Source organism: Macrobrachium rosenbergii, chromosome 4, assembly GCF_040412425.1.
Source record: "Macrobrachium rosenbergii isolate ZJJX-2024 chromosome 4, ASM4041242v1, whole genome shotgun sequence".
In the NCBI taxonomy this organism is placed as follows: Eukaryota; Metazoa; Arthropoda; class Malacostraca; order Decapoda; family Palaemonidae; genus Macrobrachium; species Macrobrachium rosenbergii.
Window position 1 is genome coordinate 79,971,017 of NC_089744.1, and position 17,500 is coordinate 79,988,516.

General features: G+C 35.8%; 1 protein-coding gene across 2 annotated transcripts in view; it reads left to right on the top strand.

Moving 5' to 3' along the window:
- LOC136838375 (uncharacterized) overlaps positions 1-17,500 on the top strand; it is a 626,385-nt gene that overhangs the window by 345,322 nt on the left and 263,563 nt on the right. The gene's annotated exons all lie outside the window — the stretch shown is intronic.

Consider the following 17,500-nt stretch of genomic DNA (forward strand, 5'->3'; position numbering starts at 1 on the left):
AACTCTTCAAATTGTGATGATTTTATATATATACTGTATATTCTCTTCGCCAGCTTCTTTTTTTTTCAGAAAGGCGTTTACTATAAGAAACTCTTCAAGTTGCGGTGATTTTATATATATATATACTGTATATATTCTCTTCGGCAGCTTCTTTTTTATAAAGGCGTTTACTATAAAAAAAACTCCTCAAATTTCGATTGTTTTTTATATACCGTATTCCCTTCGTCAGCTTCTGTTTTAGAAAGGCATTTACTATAAGAGACTCTTCAAATTCCGATTGTTTTTTTATATATTCTCTTCGTCAGCTTCTTTTTTCTGGCCATCTCTTAAAACGACAATCGTAGAACGAAAGTGTAGAATGAATTTCATGGGAGCAAACATCATGTGTAAGACGAAACTTCATGAGTGATCTTTGTTTAAATCCTAGCCATGAGCAGTGAGTGTATGCATGACTTGGGATTTTCTTAGCAAATGGATTGTTGAAAGTTAGTCATATCATTCTTCAAGGACACTGAAGTTTATTATTATTATTATTATTATTATTATTATTATTATTATTATTATTATTATTATTATTATTATTCAGCGTGTATCCACATTCATGTGAAAGAGCGTCCAGCACTCTAAAAAAAAATAATCCATATTATGACAATAATGATTGCCGGCATCAGTTGCTTATCTTCTGCTTCTTTCGTGTTCATAAGCAGAGAGAGAGAGAGAGAGAGAGAGAGAGAGAGAGAGAGAGAGAGAGAGCGAGAGAGAGCTGAGCTTAAGGATATCCAGCATGAATGTAAATAAACCTTCATTAATAGTTAATCTTCCCAAGTTGGTCTTTCTATGAAATTTGCGCAGTTTTTGACACTAGTTAACCGAGGTAATTGTACACGTTATATCTTTCTAATCAGTATTTTGCATATACACTTATGCAAACACACACACGCACACACACACATATTATATATATATATATATATATATATATATATATATATATATATATATATATAATTTATATATATATATAATATGTATATATATATATAAATCTGTTTATATAATTTTTGGTTACTTTTGTGCATGCGTATGAGAGAAATCTCCACAATGCAATGGAAAACAATAACAAAAAAAACATTAACTCAGGTTGTTAACTAAATGATTTACTCGTTGTGCAACCAAGAGGTAAAAGTTAATATCCTCAACAGTAATGAGTTTTTAAAGTTCAGTCAATTCGTCCTTAATTGTTTTGAAATGTTTCTTTGTAGCTTTAATACTTTTACTTATTACTAGGAGGTGTTATTTGTCAAGGATAGGAAGTGAATACTTTTTTAAGAGCCAGTTATGCATTATTATTTATCTTTTTTATCAATAAAAACAAATAAACAAACTCTAGATAACTTTGCTACAACAGCTGAGTAACCTATACGTCATCCTTTTGGTATTTTTGCACAAACAAGAGTTAAAGATTTTCTCACATTCTGCTACTCGTAGGTTCTATAATGACTTTATCTGAAGTATTTATTACCAGCGTCGTATTACGTGATATGAATTGACGCTAATTCTCTGTACGCATCTTTTTTTATCGATTTATCAGTTGTAATCAATTGTAAATTGCTGGGAAGCTTGATTCTACTTTCTCACGTAGGACGATCGTACACCGGCCGGACTTGGGACGGCACAGCCAAGCTCAAATATTTCGTCGGCATTAAGTAAAACAAGTAAAATATGCGCCGAAGTGTCTTCGGCGCAATGGAGTTTTCTGTACAGCGCATAATTAAGGCCACCGAAAAAAGATCTAGCTTTCGGTGGTCTCGGTATATTGCTGTATGAGCCGCGGCCCATGAGTCTTGAACCACGGCTTGGTGTCCTATATCGCTGCCAGATGCACGATTATGGCTAACTTTAACCTTAAATAAAATAAAAACTACTGAGGCCAGAGGGCTGCAATTTGGTATGTTTGATGACTGGAGGGTGGATGAGCAACGTACCAATTTGCAGCTCTCTAGCCTCTGTAGATTTTGAGACGTGAGAGCGGACGGACAGACAAAGCCGGCACAATAGTTTTCTTTTACCGAAAACTAAAAAGTGATGTACTTTTAAAATACATTGCTAAACTGTTACGTTTAATTTTTTATAAGCTGTTTAAATACAAGTTTTTACCGGCCACTTAGTCACCTTTTATAAGTTGCTCCGCATCGATTTTATTTAGCCTCCCGCCAGGTGACTTGTAAGTTAACCGCAGTTACCTGATACGTTGGCTCTCGTCCAGAGAGAGATAGTGAAAGTGTCTTGTTTCTTTGTATCGTTTTTTATATAAGTTGATCTCAAACAAAACTGATATCTTGATTAAGATCTGAGAGCAAATACCAACTGCAGTGATTGCATTGCACTGCTTGCTTCAGTGACTTTCTGGCGCCGATTGCGAAAGGGTTATCACGCTTGTGAGACGCGATGCCCAGATCCAGGTGAATGTTGGCTGGAGTCTCATGGTGTAAAAATGATGAATTCGCTGGAGACGATGATCCATAGTGAAGTATATTTTCAGGGAGATAAATAGTTAAAAAGACGGAGAAGGCGTTCATTTAAAACTAGGAACTAGTACCAGTTAACACATGTGTGATTTCTGCATTTTTGTTGGCATTGCCGTTAAGGTCATTGTCAGTGACAGACCGAAATAATCCACATATTCATCTTGTCTTTCCCACACTAAACGCTCTGGACCATCCCTTGGGCTGGTCAAGACTTAGAAGCGAGAAAGCAGATGGCTGCACCGTAATATCCTAAGCTGGACTTTGGAGAGAGAGAGAGAGAGATGACTCCTTCCGGAGAGTCATCTCCAGAAGCAGGCGTTTTGCGGAGAGCGGAATCTCGGCGGTTGAGTAACAAGTCATTTTCGTTTACTTCCTTATTGGAAGGACCAATGGTCCCAGACTGCATGGGTTGGAAACGCCTGTACGGAGGTATAATTTCCTGGTCAGGATGATTAGAGTGTGGTGCTGCCTAAATTCTAAAGGATGCGCATTTCGGTTCTCTTTTTATTGCATTTTCGATCTGTGGAGACGTTCGTTTATTTATTTGTTTTTAAAACACTGCCTAATGTCCTTTTCTCGGGTTGGACAAATGATTGAGTGGTTGCCATGGTGACATGACGGCGGTCGTTAGGTGAATACGGAGCATTCCTCCCCCCACCCCCCCTTCCCCCGTTAAGGAGCTACTTAAGAGAACAATGGCCGGTTCTGGCGTCTCGTAAAGACCGGGTTGAAAGCTCTCATTCATGCTGTCCCTCCAGGAAGCTTTTTAAAATACTATAGGACTCCGAAGGACTCCGACAGTGCCAGCCCTTGTTGGTTTTTTCATTCCGCCTTTTTTTTCTCTCTCTCTCTCTCTATCGGTCCTGATCTCTGATAACTCGAATTACCTTTCCCCTTCGTTTCTCCTCCCTCCTCCTCCTCCTCCTCCTCCTCCTCCTCCTACTCACCTCATTTTTACGAAGAACTAATGGAAGCCGTTGTTTTGTTTTAATGGATTTCGTTTGAGTTGTGTCTTGATTTATTTTAATATTCCTCTTCCCCATTCTGTATGAATAGATTAGGCTTAATATAGATTTGGGCTTTTTGTTCTTCAACTGTGCCTCACCACAATTAGTTTTTGTATCTTGCTTGTTATTCAGCCAAGGGTAGGTGGTTGCATTGGTCTGTCTTGGTTTGAATTGACTTATTCTTGCGCGTATGTTTATGTTGGTACACACATCTCTCTCTCTCTCTCTCTCTCTCTCTCTCTCTCTCTCTCTATATATATATATATATATATATATATATATATATATATATATATATATATATATGTGTGTGTGTGTGTGTGTGTGTGTGTGTGTGTACATATATATATATATATAAATATATATATATATATATATATATATATATATATATATATATATATATATATATATATATATATATATATATATATATATATATGTGTGTGTGTGTGTATATATAATATATATGTATATATGATAAAAACTTTCATACATGTGATAATGCCTTAGAATTTTACTTTCTGCGTTTCCTTGATAAGTTTGAATCTAATTGTCAGCTGTTTAGTACTTAAAAATTCAACATAATAAGCAGAAAGAACCAAGATTTGATTCGCGGTAAGTGTAGATTTATGCTATCGCCATTAAAGTTTGAGTCTTTTTTTAAGCTTGATGTCAACTTAATTCCAGATTTTTTTTTAAATCAGACCAGTCTGTTTCTGTTGCATTTGTTGGTGCAATATCTGTTCCTTTCACTGCCTCTACAAAAAAAAAAAAAAAAAAAAACAGTGGCGTTCCTCAGGAACCTGCTGTCGCCCCCTTCTGTTTTTCTTATTTTCTCCAGTAACTTTATGAAGGCTCTGTTTTTACTAACCTTGTACATGCAGATGATTCTACTCTTCACTAATAATCCTATTAAATTTTTCCAGTAGTCCTCATGAAGTTCACCATAAATACTGGGTGAGCAGATGAAATGCATCATTATATAGTTGCACATAATGCACTTTCGTGTATCTATTATTTTAATTAATTTGGTACATCTGTTCCATTTACAAACACCCTGACGTTCCATGTATGCTATTTTTTTCTCAGTTTCAATTATTTTTATACGTATACTTATATATTTATTTTACTCCTCTCACGAGTGATCCTTTATATAATAAAGGTATATTCTTTTGTATTTTGATTATGAATGAGTGTGTTTGTGTGAATACTTAGGCTCCACATGTATTCTTTTTGGCGTAGATTGTCTGGATCAGAGAGCAAACGTTTTTCTTTTCACATGTACGTTTCCTAAATATATCTGTTTATTTGGAGACGCTTGACTGGAATTGTTTATTGCAGGGTAAAAAATATATCTGACCTTGAAGGTAAAAACCTCCTGAAATTGATAAAGGCGCTTTTACTCTAAATTTATTATCTAAACAGTAATGATATTATTCGTAATAATAATCGACTGAATAAATTTCAAGAATGTAAGAAAAAATCGGACCTTGAAGTTAACAACCAACTTTAATTAATACTACCTCTTGAAATTAATACACGAGTTTCTACTCTTAATTTATTATCTTAACAGTATCGATAATACTCGTAATAACGATCCACTGAATTTATTAAACTAAGATAAGACGCGAAACGAAACTATTGTTTAGTGATTAGTATCGCCCACTGCTGGGAGGTTTCGGTTTGGTCAAAGCGCTCCTGATACGATCTTGGGATTAGGTCAATTAAGGGCTTTCTGCTCAATGGACGGCGCTCCTCTGATCGCGATTGATTCGTGTCCGGAACTTCTTGAGGTTTGGCCCGTAATGGGATTAATTGGTTTGGTTAGGGGGATGGGGAGAGGGGGGGAGGGGGAAGGGGAGGGCGGAAATGCCGAATTGGGTTGTTTATGAAATTAAGAGGGGTCTCGCGTGACAAGTGATATAATGGTGGTTGCGTTCCTTTTGCTTTATCTCTCTCTCTCTCTCTCTCTCTCTCTCTCTCTCTCTCTCTCTCTCTCTGTATGCTTTTTTTAATTCGTTTATTCTCTCTCTCTCTCTCTCTCTCTTTTATTCTTTTATTATTTCTCTCTCTCTCTCTCTCTCTCTCTCTCTCTCTCTCTCTCTCTCTCTCTCTCTCTCTCTGTATGCGTTTTTTATTCTTTTATTATTTCTCTCTCCCTCGTGACTGCCTTTGCCTTGCATCTCTCTCTCTCTCTCTCTCTCTCTCTCTCTCTCTCTCTCTCTCTCTCTCTCTCTTCTGTGAGCTTTTTAATTCATTTATTTTCTCTCTCTCTCTCTCTCTCTCTTCTCTCTCTCTTCTCTCTCTCTCTCTCTCTCTCTCTCTCTCTCTGTATGTATGTTTTTTATTCTTTTATTATTTCTCTCTCTCCTCGTGACTGCCTTTGCCTTGCATCTCTCTCTCTCTCTCTCTCTCTCTCTCTCTCTCTCTCTCTCTCTCTCTCTCTCTCTCTCTCTCTGTATGTGTGTCTTTGTCTTGCACTACAATGCACTGATAACAGATGTGGGAATGAATATATTATACGTTACTGTAAAATTTTTGAAAGTCATTTTCATGTGTATTTTTTTACAGTGATTGTTTGAGGGTCTGGATATCGTCTCCAGCTGGCACATCTTTTTTCTTTTTCTTTTTTTTTGCATTTCCTTGTATGAACTTAATATGCATATCACTGACAAATCTCCCTGAAACCCCGCCTGTAATTTTGGATGAATTGGCATGTCACAATGCAGATATTGCAAAGTTGTAACACACGCAAAGGCAAAGGTTTGATGTCTTCATTCTTGAAAAAAAATTCTGTAACACATTCGTGATGATAGAGTAATGTTAATTCTCTCTCTCTCTCTCTCTCTCTCTCTCTCTCTCTCTCTCTCTCTCTCTGTGTGTGTGTGTGTGTGCTGGAGCCATACATTCTCCACTTTGATAAGGTCAGCATTAAATAGGGTGCGAATAATTGGTTTTCTTACAATGCAAAATAAATTTTATAATACGATCTTTGCTAGATTAAGCCGGTTTTAACTTACAGAAGAAATAAAAAAAATATAGTTGCCATATACACTTACAGTCTCGCACACCCACATCTATGTACAGTATATGTATATACTGTATATATATACATACATACATACACTTTATAATATATATATATATATATATATATATATATATATATATATATATATATATATATATATATATATATATATATATATATATATATATATATATATATATATATACTGGCATACATGCATAGACACACATGTAAAATAGAAAATAACAAGAACAAAAAACCAAATTAACCTTTAGATTTGAGTGGAACTTACCTGTAAATAAGTTGATTTACCTTCCTATCTATTACTTAGGCTCTATGACAAACCTGATATGACATCACAGATACCCTCATTTGCATATAAGCGATGATATGTATGTGATGATCATATACATTCTTTTGTAAACTTGGTAGGAACTAGTTTCGGTTAACACTACGATAAACCACGGAAAAACTTTATCTGATTATTTCTGCCCGTTGGCACTTTTTCTGTCCGCCCTCAGATCTTAAAAACTACAGAGGCTAGAGGGCTGCAAATTGGTATGTTGATCGTCTACCCTCCAAACATCAAACATACCAAATTGCAGCCCTCTAGCCTCAGTAGTTTTTATTTTATTTAAGGTTAAAGCTAGCTATAATCGTGCATCTGGCAACTATACAGGGTAGGCCGCGGCTCATACAGCATTATACCGAGACCACCGAAAGATAGATCTATTTTCGGTGGCCTTGATTATACGATGTACAGAAAACTCGATTGCGCCGAAGAAATTTCGTCTCATTTTTTACTTATTTAATAATTTTCTGTATTTCCCGTTTCCTTCTCTTTCTTATTTCCAGTGAACACCATATTCTTTGAAAACTTCAATTTCAAGTCAATGGCCTCTGTGGGCTTGTTCCAAATGTATGGGGTTCACCTTTCGAATAATAATAATAATAATAATAATAATAATAATAATAATAATAATAATAATAATAATAATAATAAGTGACTAAATCAGTGGTAAATGTTAATTTTTATTTGCTTAGTATAGTGTCTGGCAAAGTTCTTTTATCAAAACTGCTTTCTTTTTAATTAGATATCTTTCTATAGCGAAAGATGACGGCATGGGGAAGACCATTTTCTCTCTCTCTCTCTCTCTCTCTCTCTCTCTCTCTCTCTCTCTCTCTCTCTCTCTGTCTGGGGATGTATATGTCAACTTTCTTTGTCTTGAGATCTAATAGCACTGTAGGTATGACTTTCCTTTAATGGTAATTATACGTATGTGCTAGCAAGTGTTTTTTTTTTTATTATTATATCTGTCAGCATTTACTTGGAAAAAGTCAATGGCAGAGCTTTCCTGAAACAGTCATATTACACAATAGTTATACGTAATTTCAAGGCTTGTTAATGGGGTATCAAAAGTGGTCGATAGGGGGCCCCCTGGGGGTTCTTTGGGACAATTGAAATGGTCGATAAATTCATGGGGGTCAAAATGGGGTTGATAATTGCTGTTTTTAATTCGGCGTCAACAGCTGGCATTCGTTTAAGAAATACGTAAAATAATATGAGAAAAATAATTTTTTCATGAATATTTGTTATTTATGTACTATTAGTCTTTATTGTCATTTTATTTTATAATGTGCAATGGAACATAATTAAGGTAATGTGATAATAATTTATCTTTACTTAGAATCCCCACGGATAACGTGACTGGCCTTTCATTTACGTAGATAATATTCTCTTATTTTTAGTGATGGTTGATGAATGTGTTATTCATTATTCACTTGTAATAACATTAGGAAACATTTCATCCTAGCCCTAGCTGTATCTTGAATGCTGGCTGTGGTAACGGAAGGATGCTATTATTATTATTATTATTATTATTATTATTAGTAGTAGTAGTAGTAGTAGTAGTATTAGTAGTAGTAGTAGTAGTAGTAGTAGTAGTAGTAGCTTGTACACAAATGCTTCTAGTGTATAGGAAGGGGGAGTAGAATTTGGAGAACGTAATGCCAAAGGGAATCTCACAGAGATACAGTAATTAAAGAAATATTATCCCGTCCGTATGATGTCACAAACTTCAAATTCCAGTCATGTGTGGTATCCACTTATAGTATTCTAAAGTGAACTCACTATGCAATGAAACTTTCTGATTTATGATCATGAGACTGAAAGTTTAATTCTGAATTAAGACGGCTGTCAATCAGTGCAAAACTTTTCAGTTTTGTAAAACTATTTATATAAATCTATTGTGTATTTATATAAATCGTTTCTGGTGAAACGAATGTTCTGTATAACAAAGAGTTTCTATCGGCTAGACTTGATGGGTTACCAGTCAGAGTATTGCAACGAAGTTTCTTTAATGATTGGTGTATGTTTATATATATTTTTTCGCAATACGCCTTTCTAACGCCACCTCAGGAAAGGGCATGCCAGAAGCTGCTACCATTCTGAGTTCCTTTTGGGGTGAGGTAGCTAGCCCCACACCCTACCCCAAAGATGTTTAAGGATATATATATGTGTATATATACATGTGTGTGTATTTATATATATATATATATATATATATATATATATATATATATATATATATATATATATATATATATATATATATATAAGAGTTTTAAATTGACGATATATTTTTTAAATCTGTATTTTCTCTGTATTTAGCTAAATGTAAATACAGGTGCATTTCTTTACAACTGATACCTGTCCTGTAGCAGCTTACCTTTTAAGAAAAAAAAAGTTTGTAATGCATCAAGAAAGTCAGACTGTACGGACTCTGAAATAGAAGAGAGAGAGAGAGAGAGAGAGAGAGAGAGAGAGAGAGAGAGAGAGAGACTCTAGGAATTTGGGGAGGTAAGCAAAGACGGTAACTTCCTGTGTATGTATACCAGAACCAAGTGGCCACTTACCATCTGCTGTTTGCTTGTACAGTGAGCCTGCCTCTCTCTCTCTCTCTCTCTCTCTCTCTCTCTCTCTCTCTCTCTCTCTCTCTCTCTCTCTCTCTCATCCGATACACCCACCTGTCAACCGAACTTTATTCATCCATCCTACTTTTGAGCCTTGAGGCAACGCCAGTCGGAAGTTATATGAAAAAGAGGGAAGACTATGATTGCCCTCCGGCCATCACTTGTTCTGCAGTTTGATAAAGTATTGTTGGTGGAATGGTCAAACTTCGGAAGCTTTTTATTCTTCGCCTTTATTTCATTGTAAGAGGAGCGAGGGTATATACGGAATTTATTTCACAAATCGTTTCATGATTTAGTTTATCCCTGCGTTTCATAATTTTTTTTTTTTTTTTTTTTTTTTTTTTTTTGAGCAGGGTATTTATCACGCGAATGTTTAACGTTTTTCGAGTCAGAATATAGGAAAAGGATTTCCCGATTCAGAATTGTGTAGACACACTCGGACACAAAGAAGATATGAATGAGGCATTTGTTTCTACTGGGAAACAGTATGAACGAGCAAAATAATATTAATTTATCAGCAGCTAGAAAGTTGATTGGAAGTATAAATCCCGTAACTCAGTAACATGTATGTTATTCTTGAATAAAATACCTACATTTAAATACATTAAATACATTGAATTTCAGCTTTTGCCAATGGCTGACTTAGACGCAATGCCTGCTAGTTCATGTCATGCTTGAAAGTCATTAGACTCTTCTGTATTATTTTTTTTAATATCTTTTCAAATTCCATTTGTCTTCATTTGCCATTAAGAAATGAGGGCTTTTTTTTAAGTGGGACTATTAGTATCACTGTAAAATACTTATTGGAGGTGATATAAACTCCAATTGCTTCAAGTTTTCTTTTGAATAGTGAATCAACACGTAGGTAAATTCTCCATTAGTATACACTTACTCCTGATATAGGCTATTGCTTGTCTAGGTAAGTACTTTCTTAAGGTCAATGTTCTGGTATAATTTCTGCCATTTAACGAGTGAAACCAAGCTTTTTGTGACAACACAGAAGCGTATAACTGACGGTCATTGAATACTGACTTGCTCCTAGCAAAGTCACCTTCAAATTATCGTGTCATATCTCTCGTCTTATTCCGTAAAATTCTTAGAATTTCTAAAATTCTTGGAATTTCTAAAATTCTTAGAATTTCTTGCCGAGTTCTTGCAGTTTGTCAGTGACATTCCATAGGGGTTGGAATTTTTCCCAAGACCCCCTCTCCCCCCTTTTTTATGCCAAATTCTAAAGAAAGTTTCACTTCTGAATTCGTCAGGCCTGAGGACAGGAAGTCCGGAGGGCTTAAGTCCCAGATATGGAAGGGCATTATTGCTACAGTTTGTATGGCATTGTCCCCCTCAATTCTTTCAACAATAAGAAGTACCTGTATGTAACTGCGTGGAAATACTTTTCAGAAATGCCGCTTTTGTAAATAATAGAACGATTGACGTGAATATACTTATCGATGAACAGAAGTCAACGTAAGTAACAATTTCTGAGAAATGTACAAGTCCCTGGCTTTTTTTTTTTTTTGCCGTGTAAATTACACAGGATTTTATTGATCAATGACCTCAAATCGTCAATATAAAAAATCAGAAATAAATTTTGTTCAGAATTGTTCATGGAAGGTTGAAATGTGTAGTCCTATTCGTAATTTTCTACTGTAATTTTTCTTTCATTTTCATTTTCTTTATATATATATATTGCATATATATATATATATATTATATATATGCGTGTGTTTGTGTATATATATATATATATATATATATATATATATACATATATATATATATATATATATATATATATATATATATATATATATATATATATATATATATATAAGATCTCACCGTATTTGTAAAACGTTACACGATCAAACATACCACACGTGATTTCACGTCGACTGACTTAATTGTCCCTCCCCCTGCAACTTTCTCTCGAAATTATTGGTGGCCGGAGAGATGCTGCTGCAAAAATCTTTTTCGGGAGAAGCTTTTCGAGGCCGAGATAAATTCCCTCTGACATCCAGCTCGGGCTGGACGGAGTTCAGAAGCTCTCTCTCTCTCTCTCTCTCTCTCTCTCTCTCTCTCTCTCTCTCTCTCTCTCTCTCTCTCTCCAATTCATTTGAAACATTTCGGGGTCTGACCCGCAATAATATCGCGGATTGAAAATCCCGAACGCTCGGCGGGCGGAGAAACCGCAAAGCTTTTAACCTAAAGTTTCTTTTTACCCAGACTTTCTGTGGATCATTTTCGTTGCGGCCTTTTTTTTTATATATTTTTTTCACTTAAGCCGTCGTAGATGTGACGTTAATTGAGAGGATTACGAGACACTTTTCCTGGCGTCGGAATGAACACGTATCCTTTTTTTATAACGAAATTGGGAAATTTTAGATTCGATCTTATTCAGAATGACATGAGGAGTAAGACATATCGGTTATGGTGCAATGTTTATTAAGTATAATCTTACTCACAGAAGGTGCAAACGGGCTTCCATATTAATCTTTTAACATCGCCGTATAATATAAAAAGATTCTTGGATTAAAAAGGAATCAACAGTAACGTTAGGAATGGAATATAGAACTAGGCCATAGGCCAGCACTGGGACCTGTGAGGTCATTCAGCGCTGGAAAGAAAACCGACGGTAAAAAGGTTTGAAAGTGTAACCGGAGGAAAACCTCGCGGCTGCACTATGAAATAATTGCTTGGAGAAGGAGGATAACTGGATGGAAGAAAGATAATATGAATGGAGGTACAGTAAAATGAATGAAAGGGGTTGCAGCTAGGGGCCGAAGGGACGCTGCAAAGAACCTTTAGTAATTTTACTTGTGACCAGATTCCAAATTTATTCTTGGCTTTGAAAAGAATCGGCGAGTTTTCTACTGAAAGGTCAAAGTAAATGAATTGCCTCTATTATTTATGTATGTATTCATGATTTTTTTCCCAGTGATATTTTTACATTTGATTTTTACCGGAAGAGTAGAAATGAATATCGAATAGATATTGCTCTTTCTAGTTTTCTGACTTTAAAGTATGTTTGTAGATTGTAATGTTTCGTTTACTAACTTTTGAAACTTTATAATAATAATAATAATAATAATAATAATAATAATAATAATAATAAGAAGAAGAAGAAGAAGAAGAAGAAGAAGAAGAATATATAATAATAATAATGTTTATTTAGAAGCCGTGGTTGTTATAATATTAAGGCAATGAAAAAATAAAACTTAAAATAAAAATAGTAAAACTCCCTCCAGCCTTCTGCCGTTCCACCTGCTCGCTTCCATCCTTGGTCTCACCCCCCCAACCCCGCCCCTACCCCACCACGACCCCCCCCTCCTCCTACAACAGTGGCCCTTGTGATGTGGTCAGAAGCGGGCATGGGACGAAGGGTAGGGGTTAGGATAGGAAGTCCTGCCACTACTTCCCTCCCTTGTGGGGGCCATTTAGTAAATAATTGGAGCTATTGTTGAAACTCTTGACTCGAAGGTCTGAGCTGATGTTACCCATGGGAAAACGAATCCATGTAAGCCTAAAAAGTTTAAGAAAGTTATTACGCCCGAGATTACTTGCCTTATTAAAGTATTAGGCGGATCGGATTTTATTGGGGAAAGTCGAGGGGTCACGGCGCAATTCCGGGCTTTGATATCGCTCTTCCTGGTGGGGATTGCAACGCGATTTCCCTTTAACTTTGTGATTCTGGGTAAAAAAAAAAAAAAAATAAAAATTGCGCCGAAGTTTCTTCGGCACAATCGAGTTTTCTGTACAGCCGCTACTACAGTGTACAGCATAATCAAGGCTACCGAAAATAGATATTCTGTCTTTCGATGGTCTCCGTATAATGCTGTATAAGCCACGGCACTGTGGTGGTCTATCCTGTATGGTTGCCAGAAGCACGATTATGGCAACTTTAAACTTAAATAGAATAAAAACTACTGGGGCTAGAGGGCTGCAATTTGGTATGTTTGATGATTAGAGGGTGGATGATCAACATATCAATTTGCAGTCCTCTAGCCTCAGTAGTTTTTAAGATCTGAGGGCGGACAGAATAAAGTGCGGACGGACAGACGAAACCGGCACAATAGTTTTCTTTTAGAGAAAACTAAAATGGGAGAATTTTACTTCTGTTTGGGCCATGTTGTCAAGTAAAAGTTTTCCCTCGATAACCACAACTGTTTGTCCTGTTATTATTACTCCGGATACGTTCCCTCTATCCGTTTGTTTATTTTAAGTCAGACACTCTTTCTAGATTTACCCTTGAAGGTGTTCCAGAATGAAGCTCGGTAACAAATTATTTAGAATGAGTTGTATTTGGTCAAATCACCTTTAAATTCTGTTCGACAGATGAATGATATTGAGTAGTGGTAGAGACCTAAGTATTCCATTATCTTCACCTGATAACATAATATCCATCTTGACATGTTGGTCAGTAGAGATTATAATTTGCTATTTTATAGTTGGTGAGAAATGGAGCGTATTAGTGAAGCGTAAAAATATTGCTGTAACTATTTTTTCTTAGCCGCTTATTCCCTTTATTGAATTTTGTTATTTCCGTGTTTGTTAGTCATGTGGCTGTTCATTCGAGCTTATCAGTTGCTGTTTTATAGTTGTTTAGAAGTGGAGCGTATTAGTGAGGCACGAAATATTGTCATTATTTTTCCAGCCGAGTTATTGGCTCTATTTAGTTTTATTTCCTTGCTCGAGAATATGAATTGTTATTTGACAGGTGGTGAGAAATGGACCGTATTAGCGAAGTGTAAAACTTGACTGTAACTTTTCTCAAGCTGACTTATCTCACAGGACAGTTACTGGCACATAATTCAAAGTCCTCCTGAGCAGGTCCCTTAACCGATAGCTCAGGGAACCAACTTCTTATGCAGATGGGGAAGGGAAGGGCAGTCATGCGCCCTTATCTAGACTGGAGCCTTTATGCAAAATAAAAAGAACGGCCGAGATTACAAGCAAAGTGGGACGTAATCCCTAAGCAGGGCATGACTGTAAATTTAGAAGATCTCTTGTCTTTAAATGTGTGTAATTATTAGATAGCAAAAATCAGATTCAGGCGTTTCTTTGTTGTGTGATGTTTATGCGAGATGAAATTGCACTACCAGCTTGCCAGAGTAACAAAAAAAAAAAGTGACGTCAGTCAGTATAGTAGAGTTTTCTTTTCGATATTCTGAGTAACTCGATGTCTTATTTTTTTTATTGTTGGGATAATTTTTCATTATACATGATTTCCCTGTTTTTTCATGGTTTTTCACGTGAATAATTATTCCAATCCTGTAACAGTCTGATGAATATATATTCAAAGTGGCAAATATTTTTAAACATTTTAAGCTCATACAGAGAGAGAGAGAGAGAGAGAGAGAGAGAGAGAGTAGTTTTTCAGTGCACATCCAACGTCCCAACATCAAATACTTTTTGCCACCGAAATTGACGGAGCCCGTGTTTTCACCTGTGTATCGCATATTAACTAATTTACAGCAGATAAAACTTAGTTGACATAGTCTTAAGTTAACAATCATAAGATCATCAAGGTATGGGAGATATCGGCTCAGCGCTGACGGCTTGTTGCCATGGAAACCGTTTCATTTCTTATAAAGGAAGGAATTTTTGGGGAAATTTGGATGTTTCAGAATGCAGCACGTAGAACTGCTATCCTTTTCATACTGAAGATCACATGGTTAGATCAGAGTCTCGGTGTCTTTATGTCAGTCTCCTTTATATCAGCTCAACGAGCAGGTACTGATGGCTTAATATCTTATTTTAAGGTGACCGAGATATCAGTGGTCAAGGTCTAAATTCAAACTCGGATTTAGAAACCAAGAAATACAAGGCTGTGAAAATATGTTTCATACATATTGACGAAGAAAATGATGCAAATATAAGTTATCTGCATCTGTTACCATGCTCCTAAAGTTATTGTTAATAGGCATACGCACAGATACAACCGTTTAGTTTCATTTATTTACAGTAAGGCAGATCATGTGAGCAGGTTTTCAGCTTTTCATTTCATTATATATATACTGTATATATATGTGTGTGTGTGTGTATATATATAATTTATAAATAAATATATATATATATATATATATATATATATATATATATATATATGTATGTATATAGTATATATGTACGTATATATTTATGCATGCATGCGTGCATGTATGTATGCATGTGTATATATATGTTTGCTTGTATATGTATATGTGCATGCATGTATGCTTTTCCGAGTGTAAATCATATACATTTACAGACTTAACAAATTTTATCTTTCCACTGTACGTGGCCTTATGAAAAAAACTATTAATATAAAACAACAATGGTTTCTTGCCGTTCTTCGTCGCCGCAGTATTTATCGTTATCATCTTTCAAAGAATATGATATATAATTGGACTTAAGTTAAAATACCTAATATTGCAAAACCGAGTTGTCTTTGTTTTACAGTGTTATTTGTGTGTACCAGAAAGATCGTTTCCCGTAATGCTGATAACAGTTCTTTTTAACATATGGCGGCTCATGTCATTCGCTGAGGGACGTTGTGAGATCATTACAGGGTTCTCGTTTTTGTCAATCTCCATTATTACTTTGTCGCTGTCCCCATATGGCGCTTCCAGTATCTTTCAGTCTGTTATTATATTAATGTCTGAACTACCATTGAAATGTTGCATGAGTGGAGCGAGTTTTGTTTTTCTAATTGTGCTGGTAAATCATTCGATATAGAAATGTCTCTTCGTTTGGTTTAATTCAGCCCAAAAATAGAAAGCAACTTCTGCCAAATAGTCCTCTCAAAAACCTTCGTGACAAGAAGCAAGGTGCATACTCCCTTTTTTTCCGTTCACGGTAAAAATACCGTAACTCTCTTATTTATCTCGTGGATCAATATCAAAGTAACTACAATGAATGTCACTCAAAAAACATCGTTAATAACCACCCACTGAGATGGCAGCACTTACGGGTTAACTTGGGGACACTGCGCTGCCCAGCGATTTCAGCATCTCGGTCCAGATGCCCCAAGTACCAGACTTCCTTCTCCGCGAGGTTAGATTCGGTCAAGCAGCGAGTCCTTCCTTATTGCTCATGTTCATACAGGCGGAAATTGTTAGACAGGAAGCACCACGTGACCGCGATAATTAAGAGGCTATACCTGGGAGACTCCGTGGGTGTACATCTTAATGATATGGTAGAGGAAGTAAACGACGGTGGCCAAATGCAGAATTACATAGGTGGTATCAGGGGCAGCTGTGGTCCAAAGGCGCCATTGGGTCCCCGATAGTCACTGATACGAGAAAATGCAAAAGTCGATGGCCTCCAAGAAGAACTTTGCAAAACAGAGAAGGGGTTTCGGAGACACACGCCTTTAATTTGCCAGAGCAGTTCCCAATTTCATGAGACGGAGGCGAATTTCTCCGGGCACGCATTGGACAGTCAGTTTTTCCTTAATGGCAGATTTGGAGACAGTTCATGCAGCGCAAGGAAAAGCAGACACGCTTTGGTTGTCAGTCTTATCATGACCAAATTACTTTGGATTCTGTGTTAGAAAAACATAAATTTTTTTGTATCACATGTAAATGGCAAACTTGGAGACATTCATTTCATTCAGCATAATGAAAAGCCATCATAAACTTTAGCTGTTATTCTTATACATCAACAAAATCAAATTGCTTGGAACATAGTGAAGGAAAAATATAAATTTTTATCATGTATAAAAAATAAGGTCCAAAATGACCAAATTACTTTGTAATCTGTATAGGGGAAAAATAAATTTTGATTAAATATAAAATGAAGTTCCAAAATAACCAAATTATTTTGTACTCTGTATAAGAAAAACATAACTTTTTTATCATATACTCGTATAAAAATGAAGTTCTGAAATAACCAAATTATTTTGTACTCTGTATGATAAAAACAAATTCTTATCATGTATATACAGAAATGAAGTTCCGAGATCCATCTCCAAAAAA